Below are 8,047 nucleotides of genomic sequence, written 5' to 3'. Positions count from 1 at the left end.
TGTGTCTAACTTGTAGCGAGTAAATTAATCTCCCCTCCCTCCCACCCCCTGATAACCATCAAAGAATGGTTCTTTTGGCACGGAGACATATTTGTAAGGTTTTATATTAATGGTCTAATACAATATTTGTCCTTTTGTGATTGACTAATTTCACTCATTAAAAGAAGCACAGCCAGAATACTCTTTAGAATCCAGGATGGGGAGACTTCATCTCTCATATTTCAGATATATTATCAGGAGGTACCAGATCCTGGAGAAGGACATCATGCTAGGTAAAGGAATGGTCAGCAAAAAAGAAGAAGACCCCCAACTAGATGGATTGGCAAAGTGGCTGCAAAAATGGGCTCAAGTTTAATGATTATGAGAATGGCACAGGACTGGGCAGTGTTTCGTTCTGTTGTGCATAAGGTCACTATATATCGGAACCGATCAGAAGGCACCTAACAATTTCACTAATATGATGTCCTCCAGGTGCATCCATGTTATGAGGTGTTTTGCAGATTCACTGTTATTCTTCATCGTTGTATAGTATTCCATTGTGTGTATGCACCAAAGTTTCTTTATCCTGTCTTCCATTGATGGGCACTTAGGCTGGCTCCATCCTTTTGCGATTGTGAAGAGCTCTGCAGTGCATACACACAATGGGTGTGCACATATCTGTTCGTGTCCTGAAACATATTTCTTGTGGATATATACCGAGTAGAGGGATTCTTGGGACGTAAGGTATTTCTATTTCCAACTTTCTGAGGAAGCATCATACCATTTACCAGAGTGGCTAATCCATTTTACAGTCCCACCAGAAATGTAGGGGGATCTGAGTCTCTCCACACCCTTACCAGCACTTGTTGTTTTCTGGCTTTTTTAAAACTTGCTGTTAATGCTGGTGTGAGATGATATCTCATTGTTGTTTTGATTTGCATCTCTCTAATGAGAAGTCCAAGGAGCTCTGGTAGTGTAGTGGTTACGAATCGGGCTGCGAACCTTAAGGTCAGCAGTTCGAAACTACCAGCTGCTCCGCGGGAGAAAGATGAGGCTTTCTACTCCTGTAAAGATTTACACCCTCGGAAACCCTGTATAGGGTCGCTATGGGTCAGAACCGACTCGACGGCACTTAACAACAATGAGAAGTCCTGGTGTGGAGCTGTGAGTTAATGAACCAGACTGCAAAGCCATTTGACCTTCATGGTTGGTGGTTCAAGCTCACCAGCTGCTCCTTGGAAACTCTATACAGGGTCGCTGTGGGTCAGAATTGACTCAACAGCACTTAACAACAACAGCAATGGCGAATTGGAGTCCTGGTGTGGTGCTGTGGGTTAATGCACTGGACTGCAAAGTTGGTTTGAATTTCAATGTCGGACGTTCAAGCTGACCAGCCGCTCCTCAGAAACCCTAAACAGGGTCGCTATGGATCAGAATAGACCGACAGCATTTAACAACAACAACAATGGCTAATGATTGTGGACATTTCTTTATATGTTTGTTGGCTGTCAGAATGTCTTCCTTGGTGAAGTGTCTGTTCCTGTTCTGTGCCCATTTTTTAATTGGGGTTCTTGTCTTCTTCTTGTAGAGATGTTGTATTTTTCTAAAATTTTAGATATTAGTCCCTTGTCTGATATGTTGTTGCAAAGAATTTTTTTCCCAGTCTGTGGGCTTCCATTTTATTCTTTTGGCAAAATCTTTTGATGTACATAAGTTTTTAATTTTTAGGAGGGCCCAGTCATCTATTTTGTATTCTATTTTGTGTGCGTTTTTTGAAATGTTTGATAGTGTATGTATGCCATGTATTAGAGCCGCTAAGTTTGTCCCTAGTTTTTCACTGATGATCTTTATAGTTCTACGCTTTACTTTTAGGTCTTTAATCCATGATGAGTTTGTTTTTCATAGATGTTGTGAGATATGGGTCTTGTTTCATTCTTCTGTAAATCGATTTCCAGGTTTTCTAGGACCGTTTGTTGAAGACAGCAAATAACTTTTGAAAACAACATAAAAGGTGACTATGCACACGGACCTCACCAGATGGAATACACAGAAATCAAATTGACTACATCTGTGGAAAGAGATGGTGGAAAAGCTCCATATCATCCATCAAAACAAGGCCAGGGTCAGACTGGAACTGACCATCAATTGTTCATATGCAAATTCAGGCTGAAGCTAAACAATGGATTTAAATGTAGTAATGATAGTAAGGTTGGTGCAGGACTGGGCAGTGTTTCATTCTGTTGTGCATAGGATCTCATGAGCTGGTACCAACTTGATGGTACCTAATAACAACAACAACAACATGCTGAGCAAACAATATGTGAAGATGGATTACATGAAGAAGAACTTGGCATCAGGATTGAAGGAAGACTCATTAGCAACCTGCAACATACAGATGATACAACCTTGCTTGCTGGAGGTAGAGTGGACTTAAAATACTTACTGATGAAGACCAAACAACACTATATCCTTCAATATTGATTGCACTTCATTTTTAAGAAAACTAACTTCCTCACAACTGGACCAATAAATAACATCATGATAAATGAAGAAAATGTTGAAGTTGTCAACTATTTCATTTTTCTTGGATTTACAATCATCGTTCATATTGCAATAGGCAAATCTTCTGCAAAGACCTCTTTCAAATGTTAAAGAGCAACTATTTCAATTTGAGGACTAAGGTGTCTTGACCCAAACCATGGTGTTTTCAATAGCCCCATGTGCATGTGTAAGTTGGACAGTGAATAAGGAAGACTGGAGAAGAATTGATGCATTTGAATTATGCTGTTGGAAGAAAATATTAAAAGTACTTAGGGACTGCCAAAAGAACAAACAAGTGCAGTTAGAATGCTCCTTAGAAGCCAGGATGCTGAGATTTCTCGCATAGTTCAAACATGTTATAGGAAGAATCAGTCCCTGAAGAAGGACATCATGCTTGGTAAAGTGGAGGGTCGGCGAAAATAGGAAGTCTCCCAATAAGATGGATTGGCACAGTGGCAGCAGCAATGGGCTCTAGTGACATAACAATTGTGACGATGACACAGGTCCAGGAAGTGTTTCTTTCTGTTGATATAGGGTCGCTATGAGTCAGACAACCACCACAAGGATTAAGGTGAACCTAAAGACTAAGGATGCTCCCACATTACTAGCAGGTATGACTCAAGCCATCACCCTTAGTTTTCCTTGGGGGCATGGTCAGAGTCCAATTTATAGGACTGCTTTGGCAAACTTGGCTCTCTTGCTTTGGATCTTACATCTATGCCACAGATATTTTAAGCATCAGCAGGTGTGGCCATGATGGACATGTTTCAGCAGAGCTTCCAGACTGAGACAGACTAAGAAGAAGGAGAGGTGGATCACTTCTGAAACATTGAAAACCGTATAAAAAGCAGGGAAATATTGTCTGATAGAGTACCAGAAGATGAGCCCCTCAGATTAGAAGATACTCAAAATATGGCTGGGAAAGAACTTTCTTCTCAAAGTAGAGTTGACCTTAATGTCTTGGTTGGAGCAAAGCCTTTGCTTCATGTATTGATGGAACACACCTCAAAATGAGAAGAAACAGATGCAAATGTCCATTAATAAGTAGAATGTAAAATTTACAAAGTACAATTCTAGAAGAATTGAAGGTCATCAAAAATGAAATGGAATACATGACGATGGTGCTAATTTTAGATAATCAAAACTAAAAGACAGTCATTGTAAAACCATGAATAGTGGTGGATCAATCCATCACTGTTGAATGTTGGACTATGGAATGTTGGACTATGGAAGGGGCATTTGTACACAATTTCAGATTAGAAAAGTCTACAGCACTTTTTCTGGGGCCATCTGACAGACCACTTGGCTACTTGTTGGTCAGAGTGTGACTTATGATCATGAGATCCAGGCAAGTCCCCTAAGTGCAAGATCACACCTCCCTGGGCTGGCTAGGGGACTTGTCATCTATTTTCAAACACACTCTCCCTGAAGGCAAAGCTGCTACCACATTGCTAGTTAATGATCAGAAAGATCATTAATGGAGGCCAAAGTGGTGAAGACTCAACATGAAGTTAAGAGCTCCCACTGTAAATTGCAACTTTCCAAAAAACCAAGTGCTTTCGAATTTGAGCTCTAATACAAAAGCTAAAAATCAAAAACAAACTGTTGGAGGACATAGAACAAGGCATTTGACTGTGTGGATCATGATAAGCTATGGATAACATTGCAGAGACTGAGTATTCCAGAACACTTCATTGTGCTCATGAGGAACCTGTACATAGACCAAGAGGCAGTCATTATAACAGCACAAGGGCACACTGAATGGTTTAAAATCAGGAGAGGTGTGTACCAGGTTTGTATCCTTTCATCATACTTATTCAATCTGTATACTGAGCAAATATTCCAAGAAGCTGGGTTGTATGAAGATGAACATGTCATAAGGATTGGAGGAAGACTCAGTAACCTGTGATATGCAGATGACATAACCTTGTTTGCTGGAAATGAAGAGGACTTGAAATACTGATGAAGATCAAAGGCCTTTAGTATGGGTTGTACCTCAATTTAAAGAAAACAAAAATCTTTATAACTGGAGCAATAAAAAAATAACATCATGAGAAATGAAGATAAGATTGAAGTTATCAAAGACTTCATTTTCTTGGATTCACAATCAATGTTCATGGAAGCAGTAGTCAAGAAATCAAAGGATATATTGCATTTGACAAATTTTCTTGCAGAAAAAAAACCTCTTTAAAGTGCTATAAAGCAAAGATACCAGTTTGAGGACTAAGGTGTGCCTGATCCAAGCCATGGTATTTCCAATCGCTTCATATACAATGATTTAAGAATTCAATGAAGAAGAATCGATGCGTTTGAATTATGATGTTGGAGAAGAATATTAAAAGTACCATTATTAATGTTAAATGCCATTGGGTCAGTTCCAACTCATAGCGACCCTGGTTATTTCCAAGGAGAGCTGATGAATTCAAACCACTGACCTTGTGGTTCAAACTGACCTTGTAGTCCAGTGTTTTATCCTACAGCTCCATCTTGGAGGAAGTACTGCCAGTATGTTCCTAATAAGCAAGTATGGTGAGACTTTGTCTCTCGAACTTTAAACATGTTTTTAGGAGGGGCCAGACTTTGGAGACCTGGTGTGGCACTGTAGGATAAGCACTAAACTGCTAACCTCAAGCTTGTGGTTCAAACCCACCAGCTGCTCCACAGAAATCTATACACAGCACTATGAGATGGCACTTAACAACAACAGACTTTGGAGAAAGACATGGTGTTTATTAAAGTGGCAGGTGAGCAAAATGAGGACGCGACTCAAGGAGATGGATTGGCACCGTGGGAGTAACAATGGGCTCAAACGTAACAATTCTGAGGATGGCCCAGGACTGGGCACTGTTTCCTTCTGTTGTTAAGGGATACTATGCGTGAGAACCAAGTTGATAGAACCTAACAGCAAGTGCTGTATCCACTGAATCAGAAGGTTGGCCTTTCTGGGTGTATAGCTGGGCCACGAAGGGGCTGTGATGGCAGCTGGATGGGGACTTTGCAGTGTCCTAGGCATGGGGGTAGGGGGAGTAGAAAGGTTGTCTAGAGACCTGGGAGGGGTGTGGGTTTCAGATACTGGGAGCAGCTGGCAGTGCTGTCTTGTTGATGCCACTGCTTACTGATCTCGTGCAGCTGCCTGCACCGTCCCTCCAGCCAGGAACAGGCAAACATACCTGGACTTGGCAGCCTTGCAGAAAGCTGAGTTACTGAGGCAAGCACATCCCTGAGACTGAAAGAAAGGCTGCAGACCGCTGGGCAGATGAATGAAGCCAGAAGAGGCCAAGGAAGAGGTGCCCTGGAGCCCTGATGCTCACTCCTGGTGGTGGTGGTGGTGGGGGCTTGGGGTTTTAAAATCATTGTTGTTGTTAGGTGCTATTGAATTGGTTCCGACTCATGTTGTTGTTAAGTGCCATCGAGTTGATTCTGACCCATAGCAACCCTGTATAGGGTTTCCAAGGAGCAGCAGGTGGGTTTGAACTGCCAACCTTATGGTTCAAAGTCCTCATTGTTGGTGTTGTTGTTAAGTGCTATCAAGTGGGTTTCCAGTTAGGGAGAAATAAAAAACAAAAAGAGAACTGCTTTCCCTTTTAAAAAAACAACAAACTCAATGCCAACCCATTCCTACTCATAGTAAGCCCATAAGGCAGAGCAGAACCACTCCTTAAGGTTTCTGAGGCTGTACAGGCTTCTTTCTCCCAAGCGGAGAAAGATTGAACTTGCTGTTAACAGTACAATACTTAATTGTTGTTGTGAAGTGCCTTCGAGTTGATTCCGACCCATAGTGACCCTGTGTAGGGTTTCTGAGGAGCAGCTGGTGAGCTTGAACTGCCGACCTTGCAGTTCAAACAGCTTTGCAGTCTTGTTGCATATCAACCCACAGCGCCACACCAGGCCTCCACTAAGGATCTTTAAAAAAAAAAAAAAAAGCAACGCAAAACAACCTTGTGAGACTAGATGCTGAGGTCAGAAGGACATGGTCACCTTCCCTTCCTCCCCTCCCCCAGAACACATACCTGAGCCTAAGAAACATTTCACACCTGGGACTCTGAGGTCACGGATTTGGTCAGATTGATCCAGTGGGAGAGGCAGCTAAGACTGTGTCTGGCCTTCTCGGGGATGATGTCCTCCACAGAACCATGTGGACTCAATTTTCTTCAACAATTGTGTGTGCACAAACTTGAATCCATAATTTACTTTTTTTTTTTCATTTCAGGATTACCTTATGATTCCTGCATTTAACTGGCAAAGTTTAGTGGAATCCCTAAGAGTATACATTTAGTTAGTCCACAGACAGGTCAGTCTTTCTTTCCCTTTGCAAGGCTCAGGCCTTGGGAGATGATATTTGTATTTTACTAGAACCCTAGGTGGTCAGTAGTTGGCCTCATCCCTATGGTAAAATGGAGATTAGGCAGAATTCATTGTTGTCAGTGAGATGTTAATTTTTTGTGTCTTTCAGGGAAACCCACCCCAGTTTTTTGTTGTTGTTAGGAGCCCAGGATCTCATGCTGCAAACAGCATGCATGGAATTGACAAACAGGAAGGAAGATGCTGCTTCTTTGTTGGCTGACATTTCCTGATCACAGTGAGATTCGATCTGTGGGAGCAACAAGATGAGTCCTAAGAATGCCCACAGATGGCTGCCTCGGGTCTCACTTCAAGGAGAACGGTTCAAGTTGGCTAGAGACTGTCCCACCCAGATCCACCCAGAGAGGTGTTCCTTTTCCTGTGAAGACGCCCAGGAGATAGTGGTGGGTGTTTAAGAGTCTGTACCTCTCATTTCTTGCTTTTCTTCCTTCTTAATAAAAGGCTGAAACTGGTAAAAGTATCTGGCTAAGCTTGGTTTTATTCTTTACATTTTTAAATTTTTGTTGTTGTTGAAAATATAGACAGCAAAACCTAGACCAATTCAACAATGTCTGCGTAGACAATTCAGGGTTATTGATTACATTCTTCAAGCTGTGCAGCTATTCTCAAAGCCTTTTCTGAGTTCCTCCCTCATTAACATAAATTCACATCTCCCTAAAATTCCAATCTAATCTCAAGAGTTGTTTTTATCAATTTGATCTCATTTACTCATAGATCTTTAAAAAGGCATAATGCCCAAAGCAGATCTTTTTAACATTTGTTACTGTTGTTAAGTGTTGCTAAACTCAGCCAGAATGCTCTTTAGAAGCTAGGATGTTGAGACTTTGTTTCTCATACTCTGGAAATGTTATCAGAAAGGACCAATACCTGGAGAAGGCTTGGTCATCAAAAGAGACGAAGACCCTCAAGGAGGTGGACTGACACAGCGGCAGCAGCATTGGACTCAGACATAACAACTGTGAGGATGGTACAGGACAGGGCAGTATTTCGTTCTGTTTACACAAAGTCTGTATAAGTCCAACTGACTCAACGAAAAGCACTGGGTTTGATTTGGCTTTTTGGATGGTGTTGTTATGTGCCGTGGAGTTGTTTCCGACTCATAGCGACCCTGAACAGGGTTTCCGAGGCTGTAAATCTTCATGGGAGCAGAAATCCTCATCTTTCT

Source organism: Chrysochloris asiatica, unplaced genomic scaffold, assembly GCF_000296735.1.
Source record: "Chrysochloris asiatica unplaced genomic scaffold, ChrAsi1.0 scaffold00104, whole genome shotgun sequence".
NCBI classification, from domain to species: domain Eukaryota; kingdom Metazoa; phylum Chordata; class Mammalia; order Afrosoricida; family Chrysochloridae; genus Chrysochloris; species Chrysochloris asiatica.
This window is presented reverse-complemented; position numbering follows the sequence as displayed.